Source organism: Lepidochelys olivacea, assembly GCF_965140295.1.
Source record: "Lepidochelys olivacea isolate rLepOli2 genome assembly, chromosome: 8".
Classification (NCBI taxonomy): Eukaryota; Metazoa; Chordata; order Testudines; family Cheloniidae; genus Lepidochelys; species Lepidochelys olivacea.
The window spans coordinates 81,341,223-81,358,959 of record NC_140418.1 but is presented as its reverse complement, the minus strand read 5'-3'; the positions used below and the strand labels follow the sequence as shown (position 1 = coordinate 81,358,959).

The 17,737-nt window shown below is 42.1% G+C and overlaps 1 protein-coding gene across 2 annotated transcripts in view; it reads left to right on the top strand.

The window, feature by feature from the left end:
* ADGRL2 (adhesion G protein-coupled receptor L2) overlaps positions 1 to 17,737 on the top strand; it is a 477,785-nt gene that overhangs the window by 187,642 nt on the left and 272,406 nt on the right. Inside the window, exon 5 of one of the 2 annotated variants that reach the window (XM_084636456.1) lies at positions 17,081 to 17,218. The exons of the other annotated variant lie outside the window; for it this stretch is intronic. The gene's annotated coding sequence lies outside the window, so the exon portion shown is untranslated. The remainder of the gene's footprint in view (positions 1 to 17,080; positions 17,219 to 17,737) is intronic. 2 annotated transcript variants of the gene reach the window in all.

The window sequence follows — 17,737 nt, the reverse complement described above, 5'->3', positions numbered from 1 at the left end:
ACTTACAAACAAAGCAGAAAAACAACATGTAATGGCAATGCCAAATTCCTTTCTGTGGTGGAGAGATTAAGATAGCAGAAGAGGGAGCCTTTTACATCTTTCCCTTCCAGGGCACCTGACACAGCAGTGCAGATTTCCAAGCTGTACTACTCAAGGGGATCCCAAGAGGGACCCCCACTTGGTCCCCTAGTTAGGGAGCAAGGCCATGACCCCTGCCCTGTATATACTGCTAGAGTGGGGTGTACATTGCTTTTTTTCAGAGCACCTATTGAGGTCTGTGGGCTTTTCCTGACTGAGACTATACCCGGAGCTGTTCTGTTAAAAGAGTTTAGTGCAGTTAAAATAGCAAATCCTTCATTGCATAGAAGAAATTGGAGAATTGAGTTTTAGAAGTTTCTGTGCACTCTTCATTGGGATCAGAAGCTAATGTACAAACTCCTATGAATCCCAAGGGAATATGCTGAAGTTATGATCAACCAGTGACAGGTCACGGTAGCGCAGACAGCAGGTTGTGAATCAATGCAGTTCCAGTCAGTAGATAACACTTCATGCAATACTTCCTTCCCCACAAAAAATAGAGACATGGGTTTGCATCTATTAAATCTATCTAATCTATAGATCACCACTGCTTCTCTTGCAATGTGTGAGTGCCTTTTCTTGGCATTGCTGTGCATGTTTACAGCCAAAGCAGTTTTCTGCTGTAACATTCAGTAAAATGAGCAGAAATAAAATATCAACAATGAAGAATGAATAGTAGGCCAGACTTTTAGTGGGTGTAAATAAACTACCCAGATTACATCGTCTGAGGGTCTGGCTCCTTATTGTTAAAGAATTGTGTTTGCTGATAATTGATGTACAATTAATGTATGTTAATTCCATGTACACGTGCACATGACAAATCTTAATCTGAAATATTTCTGGAAGAGCAGTTTAGGTAGAGAACGAACAGATCAAAAAAGGAAGATGAACTTTCCAAAGTATTTAAGTGCCCTCTGCAGTTCCCATACGGTGACAGACAGCTATAGAGGGCTACACCCTTTTCTGAACAGAGCAGGTAAAATGTTCAGCCAATCACTGGACTGGTTAAAACAACGAGGAGTCCTTGTGGCATCTTAGAGACTAACAAATTTATTAGGGCATAAGCTTTCGTGGGCTAAAACCCACTTCATCAGACACATGGAGTGGAAAATACAGTATAGAGGTATAAATACACAGCATATGAAAAGATAGGAGTTGCCTTACCAAGCGGGGGGTCAGTGCTAACGAGTCAATTCAATTAAGGTGGAAGTGGGCTATTCTCAACAATTGACAAGAGGGGAGGAAAAAATCACTTTTGTAGTAGTAATGGGTTCAATATATAAGATGGCCCATTTCAAACAGTTGAAAAGAAGGTGTATCAGCAGGGGGAAAATTAGTTTTTTGTAGTGACCCACCACTCCCAGTCTTTATTAAGGCCTAATTTGATAGTGTCCAGTTTGCAAATTAATTCCAGTTTTGCAGTTTCTAGTTGGAGTCTGTTTTTGAAGTTTTTTTATTGAAGAATTGCCACTTAGAAGTCTATCATTGAGTGTCCAGGGACCACTCTGAAACGCGATTGGTTGTAGTTTAGAAAATGTAAGTAAAAATCAAGGATGAGCCCTGAGGCTGCTTCAACTTCCACACCCTGCAGAAGGCAAAGAAGGGTCAGGGATGTATGTCAGGATGTTTGTGGGAGGGGGACAGAGAAAGACCTTCCCTTCATGACTTATATAAGAGGCCAACTATTAAGTTAGATCAGTGTTTAAGAAGTTTACAGCTCCCATTGGAGCTAATGCATCCAATACTTCCATGTCAGCTGTTCTGAGGATTTAACACATAGTTTTATATCAGCCTTGACCCTTACTGTGCATATTCTACTTTATTGCAAGTTGAATTTTTGAGATGGCTCTTCTGAAACAATGTTACTTTATTTCCTTCCTATTAGATCTAATATCTCTGTTATTAGTAAACTGATTTGGACTTGGTTTTCCTCAAGGAAAACCCTTTCTGAAAAAAAACTTCTTTAGATATATCTTTATGATGAAATGGATATTTCAGTTAATCTAAAATATTTTGTTTACATTTCCAACCTTACCACTTGTTTCTTTATAAGCTCATGAATACTACTGAACATAAATGGATTGTTGCACAAAACTGGAAACCAAATATTTCCTTGTATATATTTACAGCCACTCTATCTTAAGATGTAACAAGCATACCTGTGTTGTAACCTAACATGATTCTATTTAGAACCATGCTATTTAGAAGCTTGTTATTCTATGTCCTTGGTTTCATGTTCTGAAAAATATCACCATCATCTTTCAGCCCTGTTGCCTCCTCATCAATAACCCAGTACTCGTCACACTTGGAAATGGGACCTAGCAGGCAGGAAACCTTGTACAAAGAATGTAAATATAACACAAGAAAAATGTCCTGAACAGGATCATGATCTTATTGTCTTTCAATAGCAGATAATATAAATTTTCTTCTTAATTCACTATAAAATTGTGAATCAAATTGATTGATCAGATCTTATCTAAGAAAGTTTGAACTGCCCAGATTGCCTTCAATACTGTACCACACTACAAACTAGCATCTTATCCAAAATCCTAAAGTTCTCAAATATACAAAAATTCTGATACTCTTTCTATTAGAAATCGCCAAAATTTCAGACATCTGCAAAATGGAAATGTTGAATTATCTCATCCTGTATAAAGTATGCATTTATAGGACAGGGGAAACCTATACCCTTTAAAATAAGATAAAATTAAAGATGGAGGCTTCTTTGAGATTTTTTAAAATAATCATATCCTCCATTTTAAATTTTGGGGTTTTATGTCATAATGCCATGTAAAATTGAATCTACTTGCGTTATGTAACATTAAAAATATTTTTAAAAACATCTACACATGCCATTTTAATGCACATGGCACTAAGTTAATATTAATGTGTTTTAATAAAACTAATAAATAAATCTTTCCAACAGGAAGGTGTATCTTGAGGATACTCTTACCCTAGTTTTAATCCTACATTTTTAACAGCTCCTTTTATAACTTTGGGTAGAGACTATGCTTTCTCCTCTCCCTCCTTTAATTAAATGCACTGAGTTTCTGCCCTAGGCCCTTTTCTCTTTTTCAGTTGCCCTCGGGTGAGTGAGTAGGTTGGTTAGTTGGGTTTTTTGGATTATTTATGGGATTAGCCTTATTGCTAATTTGAGTCTATACAGGGGACATCCAGTTCTACATCTTCCTCAGCTGATTTTCTGGAAGCAAGGATGAGAGGTTGGAACTTGATACAATAGAGGAAAGACAGTGCAGAAGTTCAAAGAGGGATGGATGTGGGAGATCACATGGTCAGAATGAGGAGGAAAAAACATGAGAAGAATGAATTTATTAGCTGCCCTTTTCATGAATCAGAGAAATTAACATGGGTTAGAGGGAGGCTGCTGAAGAAGAGGTTGTAGTAATCACGTCAAGGCAGGACAAGATCTTGAACAAGAGTTTAGGTATAGAGATGGAAAGGAAAGGACACATCTTCTCTCTGGAGAAAGCAGCAGAATTAAGGCCTATCTTGGATATGTGGAGCAAGAGAGATGGAAGGGTCAAAGGGCCTCCATTGGTTAGAGGCCTGAGTGACAAAGAGGATGTCTGCATTGTAAACAGTGACAGAGAATGGTCTGGGAGGGAAAGATGTTTTGGACTTTTGGTTTAAACCCTTTTCTGTTTCTCTGACTTAACTACGCCCCTTCCTTGGTTGAGATTTAGAATGTGATGCCCAGGTAAGGTTGCCAACTTCCTACTTCCACAAAACCAAACACCTTTGCCCACCCCTTCTCCGAGGCTCAGCCCCCACTCACTCCATCCCCCCTCCCTCTGTTGTTCACTCTCCCCACCCTCATAACTGGCTCATTTTCACCGGCCTGGCTCAGGGGGCTGTGGTGTGGGAGGGGTTGAGGGTTCTGGCTGGGGTGCAGGCTCCAGGGTGGAGCCAGAAATTAGGAGTTCAGCATGTGGGAGGGGGCTCCAGGCTGAGGCAGTGGGTTGGGATACGAGAGGGGATGAGGGCTCCGGCTGGGGTTGTGGGATCTGGGATAGGGCCAGAAACGTGGGGTTTGGCTCTGGGCTGGGTGGTGCAGACGAGAGGTTTGGAGTATGGTATGGGGCGTGAGGGCTCTGGTTGGGGGTACAGACTCTGGGATGGAGATGGGGGTGAGGGATTTGGGGTGCAGGAAGATGCTCCAGGCTGGGATCGAGGGGTTCAGGGGACAGGAGGAGGATCAGGGCTGGGCAGGAGGTTGGGGCCCGGGAGGGGGTCAGGGCCGCAGGCTCTGGGCGGCGCTTACCTCAAGCAGCTCCCGGAAGCAGCCAGCATGTCCTCCCGTCGGCTCCAACATGAGGACGCGGCCATGCAGCTCTGCGTGCTGCCCCATCCACAGGCGCTACCCCACAGCTCCCATTGTCCACACTTCCCGACCAATGGGAGCTGCAGGGATGGCGCTTGGGGTGGGGGCAGCGTGCAGAGGTCCCTGGCTGCCCCTACTCGTTGGAGCTGGAGGGGGGACATGCCGCTTGCTTCCTGGGAGCTGTGCAGCGTGGAGGCTAGCAGGGAGCCTGCCAGCCCCACTGCATGGTGTCACCAACCAGACAGTCAATGGCCCAGTTAGCGATGTTGACCAGAGCTGCCAGGATCCCTTTTCTACTGGGTTTTCCGATTGAAAACCGGACACCTGGTCACCCTATGTCCAGGGAGAGAGGGTCTAAAGTGATTGTATGCCACCTATACCAAGGGGATCTGACTAAGTTATAGCTGCCTCCCTAAGCTAAGAGCCAAAGCACTGCCCTGAATCTGAGCTGCAGTCACTCTGCAGCAGCCATGCCTCCTTGTCCGCAGGTCCACCCTTACACCAGGGCTTGTAAGAGAGTTCTCAGAACGCAGCCTTACAGCTGTTTTCTACAGTGCCTGCACCGGGGAGTTGTTCCCCAACTGGAAATAGGATATTTAGGGCCCCTTCATGCCACTCTGGTCCTTTCATCTAGAAGCCCTTTCTTCTGGCCCTTTTATCACTCGACCTCTCTTTGATGCTTGCTTTGAAAACTTTCTTTTCTCTTTAGCTTATCAATAACGCTCTTTAAAATATATTGTGGTGGTTTTATACAGTTACATATACAGTGGGCTAAACTAACGAAGTCACACCAACGATGAATTTGGCCCAATACTTTGCATCGTGCTGTTGTAGAATTGAATAAAATGATTTTAAAAAGAAAAATGTTAGGAAAGCCCCATCGTTTTCTAAAAGCGTATTCATTCAGAGTATGTACTGAAAATTAGTTGGCAGTCAGTTTTAAATCGATGCTTGAGATATAGGAAATCAAAGAATCACAGGAATAATAATTATTGTTCATTTGCCATAGCATTCACTATGTTCTCAGCATTTTCTAGACACTGAAGAACAGATAGTTCCAGTTCTGAGGAGCTTGCAATCTAAAGCAGTGGTGGGCTGGCAGGCCATGAGACAGATGGTTTACATTGACTGTCCGCAGGCATGGCTGCCCGCAGCTCCAGTGGCTGCGGTTCGCTGTTCCCAGGCAATGGGAGCCGCAGGAAGCGGCGGCCAGCATGTTCCTGTGGCCCGCGCTGCTTCCCGCAGCTCCCACTGACGGGGAACAGCGAATCACAGCCACTGGGAGCTGCGGGCAGCCGGTCTTGCAGACAGTCAACATAAACAAATTGTCTCACAGCCCACCAGCAGATTACCATTACGGGCCGCAGGTTGCCCACCACCGATCTAATGAATGGAAAAGACCTAATAGATCTCCTTGTCCATTCTGTAGACAGTATATTCGCTGGTGTTTTGTCTGATAGTCTAGCAATCTGACAATCGACTCTGTATTCACAAGGGCCCTCTAGATTCCTGGGCCTGCTCTAATTTGGCTGTTTACATCCATTTCATATGCCTGTTCTATCATCTCCAACTTTATTTTCTATTATGTTTATCACAGTTGTGCCTAAGGCCCACCATGAATGGGGCCCCATTGTGCTAGGCACTGTACAAGCACGGAGTAGCAGACTGCCTCTGTCCTGGAGAGTTTACAGCCTAGCTAGACAGGACAGACACAGGGTGAGATGTAACACACAAGCAGAGAGAGAGAGAGCTATGTGATGGCAAAAAAATGTAATGTTAGTGTTATGATTTTTGTTTTGGTGGGGGTATTTAGTTAAAAAGGGCTTTGTTAAATGGAAAGAAAAGTAAAAGGAGAGGAGCCATTGAAGGGAAGGGGGACAGGACAGGGGAGAAGAGGTTAAGTTGTGGAATGAAACTCGGGTGAAGAGCCTGGAGGGGGGAGGAAGGGTTGGAGCAAACAGCCAATCTGCACAGGGCAGAGAAAATCCAGTCAGAACGGTGGACTGTTCTCTGAATACCCAGAGGTCCCGGTTTGCAGATGCTTTTTCCAGCAAGAGTCTCTGCCTGATTCCTCTCTGCAGTTTTCCCACAAGGCCACATAGCCAGGGAGAAAAGGCACACTGCCTGGGTCCTAGAATGCCCTAAAGTATGAAGATGGGGTCTCTCCTGTACAGTTCTGGGTCTGTTGAGGGGTGGGCCAAGCTTTACCCCATTTTACCCCCTTCCCTCTGAGTGCAGCATGTCCCTGCCTTGGCTACTTCAGCAGCTGCTTCTCCTGCCTGAAGTCTGTGGCTGGCTCCTCTCTGCAGTTTTTCAATCCAACAGTTTTATCTACAATAACATTTCTTTAAAAGTTCAAACTTATAATTATATTTAAATCTGAGATGCAAATAAAAGCATGGGGAGGATTTATGTCTTTTTGAATAGCAAATTGAAAGTCTGAGCAATGCATTATTTATCTGTAACATCTTAATTCTTGAAAAGTAGGAGTATCAAATTACCTTGTTGAGAATAAATGCATTGAAACAACTTGTAATTACATGCCTGTTTTGTCTGCATTTGGGCAAAGCATTAGCTTTTGCTGTTCACTTTGAGACTGATAAAATCAAATCAAATGCCATCCTGACCAAACAGCATACAGATGTGTATGAAGGTAAAGGAAACAAATTAAGGCAAGGTCTGGTAATGTTGCTTTTGCCATTTGTTTAAAGGCAGTTGCTAATAATTACCATAATAATAGAAAGGTTACCAGCACAAATGTGGAACAGAGGGTGGCTGCAAAAGTGATTCATTCTGAAGTAATGTGAATGCTAATGTATGTCCTCCATAGGTGATCATAACTTGGAGAGGGGCAAAGATAGTAAATATTTCTTCTTGAAACTGTGCAAGGTTTAGCACAGTGATTTATAAATCACAACACATCCTAGTTTGGAAAAAAATCATTAATTAAGTAGAATGGCTTGTGATATTACTTGTTCCCTTTTTATATAGTTATTTTATAGCTAAAGACAGGATAATAAATTGTATTGGTTTAATAATTTATGGACAGCCCTGTTATAATGTGAGAATATTAACTTTAGTGTGACTTTTAGTTTGCTTATAGTGTCAATAATACTACGTTTCTCTTACATATAAAAATAGCATTGTAGGGGCCCTGAAACTGGTGAGAGTTTTGCCTATGTATGGTCTGCAAGATTGGGCTCCAAAGACAATGGGCCTGCTACTCATTTACACTAAGGCCACTTTACACCACTCTGGCAGTGTAAAAATCCCTTAAAGTGGCTATATGTTACATTTTATACTCACTTCAAGGTCCCCTTACTCTGTCAGAGTAGATGCAATCTTAGTGTAAATGAGAATTAGACTCAAAATGTTAGAAAGTGCTACTGTGGTTTCCCTACACAATTGCCGGTACTTTTTAAGGGTCTATATCGGGGACTTACTGTCCCTCCGAGCTGCATACAACAATCTTCAGAAGTTCAAGAGTCAGAGCACCCCTGCTAGGAGCCGGGGCTCAGGGCTTCAGTACCACTCCTGCTGAAGCCCTGAGACCCTCCTTCCCGCTGGTCAGAAGCTCCTACTCCACCACCCCACTGCAAGGCAGAGGTGCCAAGATCCCATACCGCCATCCCCGCAGTGTGGTAGGCAGAGAATAAGGGGGCCGAGGGGGCTTGCGAGCCACACTTTAATGGTAAAAGAGACGCATGTGGCTCGTGAGCCACAGTTTGGCCACCCCTGGCCTATATATTATAAGAAATAACTATGAACCTCCAGATTAAAGGGTGTAAAGAAACTAGATACACTGGATTGAGGGGAACATAGAGGGGAAGGAAGAAACTAGTGGCTGATATTCTCAAGCATCTAGAAAATATCCCCTTTCAATTCCAATTTCCACATGATGGAGGAAAAGCATATGAGGAGAAAAGCTGGGTAAACAAGCTGCACATCAAAGCTTTTGTATTGAGAAGGGTATTTGGATTTCCTCTGAGATGTCGTCAGTTTTTCATGAATGATCACTGACCATCTCATGAAGTTTTGTAGGGGGATGTTTAATGAATTCTATAATAAAGGGGGTAAAGCTTCTTGGTAACCGCTTTGCATTAGGTTTTCTCCTTTAATTTCACTTTAACACATCTGGGCTATTGTCTGTTGTGATTAGGTTTTACAATCCTAAAGAGAGCAATGCAAATCATCAGTAACATGCTTTCTGTTTAAGGCCATATATATCTGAACTGAATTCCTTCTTTGACCAGAGGTCTTAAGTAATATAAGTTTACTCAGATTTCCAGATACTTTTTATCATTTAGATTTTAAAACTTTAGGAAATGGCATCCCGTATCCCAGACCCTTTATTAATGGCCAATTGTAAATGACTTTAGCAAATGGAACACCATTTGTCACACTTCTAACAAGTGGTACACTGTACTGTATTTCTAGCCCCACCACTTAATTTAAGCATTAAGATTTATAGCTTGTCATCATCTCCTCTATCTTTCTGTTCCTTCTTTGTGCCTTCCCAAATGCTAAAACAGGTTGTTGGTAATTTTAGGGGTTTTTTCTTTTTTTTTAATGAATAAAAATGAAGACATTTACTTCTAAGTGCATTGTAAAACATGTATTCTACTCTTGTCACTATATACCGAATCCTTCTGTTGGCTTTTTCTCCCCCTTTTAATTGGTTCCCCACATTTTCTTGATATTTCATGAATGGAGCCCACTATTTTATGATCTCTTTCAAAATACTCCCCGTGTAATTGAGTGTAATTATCCTGTGTATACACTATTTGTTTACTACTTTGAAACAATTATATATAACCTTACATTGTCCAGACTGGTTGGTTTGCTAGACAGCAGCCAAGCTATGCAGCAAATAAAAATCCTTTAATTAAACTTGATACTAGCTCTTTCTTCAACATGCCACCAAACTTGTGTCATCAGCAAATTTCACCACTTAGTAGCCTATTCCTCTGTCTGGATTATATAGATTTTGTTATAGGTATAGACAAAGGATATGATTCATATACAGCACATTAAAAGCATCAGCCATCCAAGAAGTGACCCCCACTGGCTTCAGTTAAAGCTCCTCTCAATCAAACACCTGTTCTATGTTTACGCTTTTGTTTGTTTGTTTGCATAAGAGACCTAAGAATTTGGCCATGGGCTTGCTCACCCTTTCTTTTATAGCTTGTAAAAGAAAGATAATTGATTTTTTTACCCCGGAATTAGATGCCAAAAACTTGTCTGTTTTTCTTCTGTCATTATTCTTCTGTTAGCAGTCAACACAGTCCTCACCTCCAGCCAAAGTAGTAAGATTTCTGGACTTTGAAGCCAGTGCTATTATTTTTCTATCGATTGATCATGGAGTCCTGAAGCAAACATTATGCCTACAGCAATATATAGGCCTGGGCTACACGAGGAATTTACTTCAGTATAACTTCATCTCTCTGGGATATGAAAAATCCCCACCCCTGAGAGACAGAGCTATACAAACCTAATCCCCAGTATAGACCTGATCTCTAGATAGATGGGAGGTGGATTACCTACACTGATGGGAGAAGCCCTCCTGTTGGCGTAGATAGTGTCTACACTGAAGCGATAGAGTGGTGCAGCTGTGCCGCTGCAGCATTTTAAGTGTAGACAAGCCCACAGTTATAATATCCTTACACTAAGAACATTTGGCCTGTTTCTACAATGCCTTGCATCTTGTGAAGTCATATACACCTGTGTGTAGTGAGTGCAATGTGCATGTATAATGTTACCCACTCATAATTCCTCACTGGCACCAGAGGTAGCCATTTGAACTCACTTTGCACCTACTGTGCCCAGATGTAAATGACCATACAAAGTGCAAGGCAGCAAAGAATCCAGTAAAGCTATAATATGTCCACAATCTTTCAATCCAAAGAGATTAAAGGTCAACAGACCTATAGTCTCAGGCAAAACACTATGTAGCATTGCCTTTGTATCACCTCACCATGGGCGGCGAGTTATATGGGCCCGTGGTGCCTGGGCACCAGGAATATTCTGGCCCAGGGGCCCGGCTCCAGCAAAGTTTCCTGCCCGTCCCCCCGCCCCCACGCATGTCCCCCAACCCCTCCTGCCACCCCCGGGAGATTTAAAACAGCCCGGGGGCTCCCACCAGCAGTGCAGCAGGGCTGAGCGGCTTCATGCATGCTCGTTCCACATCATTTCCGGCACGTCCTTGCATCCCGGCAACCTGAACCCGGCGAGGTGAGGCTGCAGTGCAGGGAGGATAGCAGGGGAGGGGTCAGGGGCTATCCTCCCCACCCCACCAACGCTCTGGCCCACAGCTCCTGCCATGAAGCATGGCGGCATGGCTGGCTTCAGCTAGGTGGCGGGGCTGTGATCTCCTGCTGCTCTGAGCAGCATGGTAAGTGGGTGAGGGGGGAGCGAGCGAGTGAGCAAGCGGACAGGTGGGTGGGGGTTGGATAAGGGACAGGGAATTCTGGAATTGGATAAGGGACAGGGAGCAGGGGGCGGTCAGATGGGGCAGAGGTTCTGGGGTGGGGGGCGGTCAGGGGAAAGGGAACAGAGGGGGTTGGATAGGCATGGGAGTCCCAGGGTGGCCTGTCAGGGGTGAAGGTGTGGATAGGGGTCGGGGTAGACAGGGAGAAGGGGGGGTTGGATGGGGGTGGGGTCCTGGGGGGATGGTTGGGGTGGGGGTCCCAGGAGGGGGCTGTCAGGGGACAAGGAGCAGGGGGGTTGGATGGGTTGGGGTTCTGAGGGGTGCAGTCAGGTGGTAGGAAGTGGAAGGGGGTGGATAGGGGGCAGGGGGCAGGCTGTTTGGGGAGACACAGCCTTCCCTACCTGGCCTTCCATACAGTTTCACAACCCTGATGTGGCCCTCGGACCAAAAAGTTTGCCCACCCCTGTCCCAGACCCTGCACCCCAATCCCCTTCCCCAGCCCAGAGCCTGCACCCCTCATGCCCCCTGCACCCAAACTCCCTCCCAGAGCCTGACCTCTCACCCCTCCTGCACCCAAACTCCCTCTCAGAGCCTGTACCCTACACCCCTCCTGCACTCCAATCCTCTGCGCCAGCCCAGAGCCTCTACCCAAACTCCGTCCCAGAGCCTGCAACCCAGACCCCCTCCCACACCCAAACTCCCTCCCAGAGCCTTAGGCGGGTGCTGGGGAAGTTTGTGGGGGAGGGTTCTAGGTCTTCTGGGTACCACCAAAATTTTTACAAGCCTGCTACCCCTGCACCTCACCATCAGGCCAGCTATGTTTTCTACACTGAACCAATTCTTAAACCATTCCAGTGTGATTCTTTGAATCTCTGTAGCTACAAGCTTAAGCAGGAGCTTGTCATGTGAAAATGGTATAAGAAGCTTTTTGAAATTCCAAATAAATAATATCATATGACTGTAATCTTCTCAAAACAAAACAGAAAAAAATCAAGGCAACTATTTAGGTAGAATTATGGTTTCAAATGTCTACCTTTATAATGGCATGCAAGAGAAAAATGTAAACTATGTACCCAGGCAGTAGTCTGTAATCTCAGTCAAGATTCATGAACTCTCCATATTTGCCTGTAAAATTGTCCAAGTTTGGGGAACAGCTCTCAAACACTCTTTAATATGCACTTTCAGCTCAATGAAGCAGGTAGGGCCTTGAAACATTTTCACTTTCCCAAGAGTGTCTAAAGAACCCAACTCCAAAGCTGGGAAATAAGCCAAGAATAATAGGAGGTGGAAAACTGGTCATTGACCCACAGATGTCTGACTTAGTCTCTTTTAAAGCTGTAGGATGAATGGTTTTCTAAATGTATAGGTGTGGAGATATCATAGGATCATTCTGATTTGAAGTAAAAAAGGTCTTTTGAATTTGAATAAGTCAAATTCATTTCTGGAAAAAAACAGATACAACTACATTAAAGTCAATGCAGTTGCACTTGTTTACAGCAGGTCTGAATTATGACACATGAAGCCATTTTGTCCATCCTTTTGTTGTTTCCAGATTATTTCCTACAACAGGTTCTCAAGTGCTCTAAATTTCTCATGTGATGTGGCTTCCACACTTCACTTTGAAAGTGATCCTTCTGTATGGGTAGTCCAAAATCACATTTGTTTGTTTTCCTACTTCCATATCACATTGCAGGCTTTATTTAATTTGCAGCTCACCACTAACCCCAAGTCTTTTTCAGCATTAATGCTTTCCAAGCACTGTCTTCCTCCCATTGTATATTTTTGTGTCAGATTATTTCCCTTAAAATACATTGCTCTATTGTTTTCTATACCAAATCTTATTTTGTTTTTATTTTTTTAATTTCTTGCTTGTATTTCTAACCTCTCTAGGTGTCTTTATATTTTCTCACTGCTGTCTGCAACTCTTCCAATTAAGCAATATGTAATTAATATGCATTTTCCCCTTTTTTCTAGATCATTAATAGGTCTGATTTTAGCATCTTTAACATAAATCCATGTGACACCCCCGGACACATCCACTTACCTTGATATGTCAATATGTTCTTGGCATAATACCTCAACTTACCCTCCTGAGGTCTCCTGCTATATTGAAACCTACATCTGTTAACTGCATACATAGACAATCTACTTTGACAAGATTTCTATTCCCCTCACCATGTCACTGCCTGTTTAGCCTCTATATTCCTTTTTTGGCTAGCCATCATAAATTTTCGCGAGTACTATATAGAGTAATGTTGTCTCTGTTATACTGGGAAGCACAGCAGAAAAGACAGCATCTTAGTCCTTCTCAGGGAAGAGCTCTGACTTTTATGTAATCACTGCATTAGCGCTACTCAAGGCTAGCAACAGGCTCTAATACCACCATGATATTTCTTTAAGCAGTGCTTTTCCAATTTCAGACACAATTCCAAGAGCATAATCTAAGACATTCCCTCTGGAGATGCCTTTGCACACAAACACACTTCAATAAGTGAGCCCTCTGCTAGGGTCATCGGGACCAAAATGAACAAAAAACACCACATCTACACTGCTCTTATTTCAGCTAGTGACCCAACCTTACCCTTTAAATACAGTAGGATCAACATAGTGGGGCACGACCTCGATGAGGTGTTATCACTTTTACTCTCCTTTAATTTTAAAACTTTGAGAGCTCAGCAACAGTGTTTGTTGCATCAAGTGTCTAGATTCTGGTAAATACATCTATGAAGAGGGTGTATTTAACTATTAGCAACTTTATACTAAGATTCTAGAGTTAAAATGGCAAAATGTCTCCAGTAAATGTTTAGCATACAAGAATTATTACTCATTCAGTATTCACTAGCTCTGTCTGAATCTCCAGCAAACATTTATTGCTGTTCCAATCCACATCAGTCTGTTCCCGACTCAGGCTACTCCTGGGCTACTGTGTAAACCAGCTTGACTATTACAATAGGAACAGCAAAGATTTTTCCCCTGTAAAGTCATCTTTTTTTTTTTTTTCATGTTTTGAGACTCTTTCCACACATGTTATGAAGGCAGGAAGGTGACTCTGTTTTTATTGTACTGGTTTTTTTCTGGTCTGAGGTGGGGGCACAAGAACACAATGGCTCTTTTTGTTCATTGTACCAAGAAATTCCCTCCTGAATCCATCAAGTGTGACCTAGCAAGTAACTTGGACATATCCAGACATAAACATGGCATGAATAAAACATGCTGTGATTGTTTGATACAGGTACGTTTTCACAAAGAGAATATTTTTGTCTTTACTATGCCTACAAAGGTAACTTCCTGTCATGATAACTCATAACTGTTCCATTTTCACTTAATGAATGACTAAATTTAAACTCTGTTTACTGACATGCTGTGTTTATTGTGACAATAGGAAGGACATAGGTTTGTTAGCATGAAGATATAACTTTAAATGTTGCTTATATTTCAAATGACATCTCTAGGACAAAGAGAGTGAGGTAATATTTATCTTTTATTGGACCAACTTCTACTGGTGAGAGAGACAAGCTTTTGAGACAGCTCTTCTTCACAACTACAACTAGACTGCATCCGTCTCTAGGACAAAGGCAGATTCCAGATGTGGAATAATACATTTCATTTCATTGCTTATATTTTTTTGGGACACTTCCACACAAACAGACACTTATTCTTTTACTTGAATAACACATGGATTTTAAAATGCTGTTTTCCAACCAAAACAAAGAGCATGTTGAGAAACATGAATTGTTAAATATAAACATTTCTTGGAGTGCCTAAAGTTTCTGAAGAATACTAAGAAAAAAGGCAAATTACCACATAAAGGCCACTGTAATATTACTGACCACTATCATATGACCAATGCAAATTAGGTAAAATATACTGTAATATCAGAGGTATCTGAAGGAATGAGGCAAGGTCACATTATCTAAAAGTCAACAAATTTTAATGCAGCCCCCAGAGTCCTCATACAGCAGCAGTAGCTTCCCTTAGAGCTAGGGTTGCCAACCCTTCAGGATTGTCCCGGAGTCTACAGGAATTAAAGATTAATCTTTAATTAAAGATTATGTCATGATTAAATCTCCAGGAATACGTCCAACCAAAATTTGCAACCCTACTTAGAGCCCCTCAAAAGAACAGGTATGAAAGGTCAGAAGTATTTGCATCTTGTATGTTAACTCCATTCAATAAGAATCATGCACAAATAGATAAAGATGTCCAGAGTTTGGTTTTGACGACTGGAAGGTTAAGGAATTTCACCAGTATTTATGTGTATGACCTTTTATCTTTTAATGCTAGATTATCCTCCTCAGACACTTACCTTCAACCCCAGCAAAAGGTAATGGTTTCTGCCTACTTGCAGTATTTTGCTTTGTTGCTTAGTGGGTACCAAAATAAAATGAATATCGGAATATAGCAAAGCATTACAATTCTGACAGTGAGGTTTTAATTTTTGGTCCAACTTAATTTTCATGAACAATTTAGAAGTTTTTGCTTTTTCCAAAAAATTCACAATTTTGAAATAATAATTGAAATTATTATGTTTTTGTTTTCAATAGAAGATTGTTTTAAAAATGTAACGGCACAACATTCGTCACTGCAATTTTCAATGTTGACAAGATTTTTTTTAAAAAGCCATTTTTGGAAAGAAGCCATTTTTCAATGCAAAAGCTTTTGTCTGAAAAACATCAATGAGCTCTACCCATTGATAGTCCCAACTACCACTGGATAGCAGAGAATGAACTTCCTATTTCAAGTAGAGACTTTACCAATCACCTGTGTGATGCCAAAGAAAGCAACAAGGAATGTGTGGGTTTATGAGACCACTATGAAGGAATAAATACCTTAACACATTGTACATGTGCCTCAACTACAGCTTCTCCACAAAAAAGCCTAAAGATACTATATCACCCACCAAAAAATGCTCAGCCCCAAGTCTCGGATAGTTTCACCACTAGGACTATCAGTCTCAATGTGTCTGATCACAGATGTTGTGGTGGCTCAGAGGTGAACTCTGAGATAGATTTTTGCCAGCCCATTCAGGAATTTAACAAGTAGTCTCACCCCCGAAAGTCAATCAGAACTGCTGTAGACGCGGATGGCAATCTTGTGTAATGGACTCCCTTTTGGTGTGTCTCACTTAGGAGGGGAGCTGTTGTCTGATGAATAACTTTTGTGTGGCCATCATCTTCTGTCTGAGGTAGAGTGCATTGACTAGTTAATCTTGAAGATGACAAAAACATGGCTCAAGGTGGCTAACTGCTGATATGAAAGGAATGGGTGCAGTCTCCTAGCTAGTTGAAGATGGTACAAAGATATTCCTTCATTATTGTGTTTAGGGTGCAGGACTAGCTCTGAGTCCAGAAAGACTTCTGCTTACTTATTCAGGACAGATGGCCTTCATAGGTGGTACATCCTTAGTTTTAAGAATTTTTCCACTTCCTACTCTCATCATCTCCATTTTCCCTGGGTTAAACTTGAGCCAATTATCTCTCTTCCACATTCAGATTTCCTTCAAGCATTGGGATAGTTGTACTAATGCAGAAGTGATTTAGAAGTAGGTATCATTATTATATTCCTGATATTGTAGCCAATTATTTCTAAAGGAAATGACAGAACTCAGTTCTGTCGACACAACAAGTGAGATCCCTACAGGAGGAAAATAATTTTTTTCCCCATCATACCCCTTCCAGACATTGTCAGAGAGGAATAAGCAGAGCTAGCTTAAGGCAATTTCATCCATCTCTGCAAGGTCTTAAGTAGCTTCTTAGGGTTTACTGTGCCAAAAGTCACCGAAATGTCAAGTAATATTAACATGGAAGTCCATAGCTATGAGGACGTCATCCGTCAGTGCAACCAGACTTTTCTCCATGCTATGACTGGAAAGGATGTATAACATTGGCAAATGACAGGTGTGTCTGGCATTAACTCATTGCCACCTTTTCAGTAACCTTGTCCAGAAACAAGAGGGTGATTACTAGACAGTAGTTGTCAGGATTACTTGCAGTGAGTGCAGGCATTTTAAGACAATATGTGCTATCATGTTTTCTAGGGGCACGGGTAAAATGCCTATCCTGAAAACAGGCATTGCTGATATTGGGCAGCCGAAGTCCAAGCTGTCTCTCTTATTAGTCTTTTTATGGGCCCATTTTGCAGGTCGTGGAAGCACCAGTGTGAAACACATCGGGTATTTCAGTTTTTTGCATCTGATCAAAGAACAACTTTTTTCTTTTTCTTTTTTCTTTTAGTCACAAGGACCTATTAATTGAAGGTTCATTTGCATCTCAGAGTGATTGATATCAAATGCGAAAATGGAGTAGCCCCACACATAGAATCCAAACATACCAGAAAAACTGAAGCATGAGATTCACAAGAGGGGTGTGTAGGTACGTATGTGTCCCATGCATTGCTCACCAAAGATACTGTGAAGTCCAGGCATTATCTTTCGAAAAATTTTATTGCCTCTTTTTCCAAGATTAGATCTGTGTATGTAAATCTGGGCCCACAGAGTGAAGGGAATAATTAGTAGGTTGGGTAATGGACACAAAAGTAGGCTTCTGGCTAAATAGAGTTTTCCTGGTTTACGGTTCCTACACAAAACCCTGTTGTTTCTGAGACTATCATTTCTGCCAAGTTGTCAGTTTTCTATAGCTTTAAAAAATATGGTAGCTATCAGTTGCATTTTACCGTACAGAAGAAAACTGCAAACCTGCCAAGTCTGAGTCTTTAGAAGTGAGACTCATTTTGTTCTTTAGAAAAAGTCCAGTCTTAAGCTGTCTTACTCCTTCAAAAAAGACATTCTCAGTGTGGTTCATTGGGGTATTAAAATTTCATTCTTTCTTTCTATGAAAGTTTAATTCTTCTAGGTGCTGTTACCTAGACACTCTAAAAACATACCAAGTAAG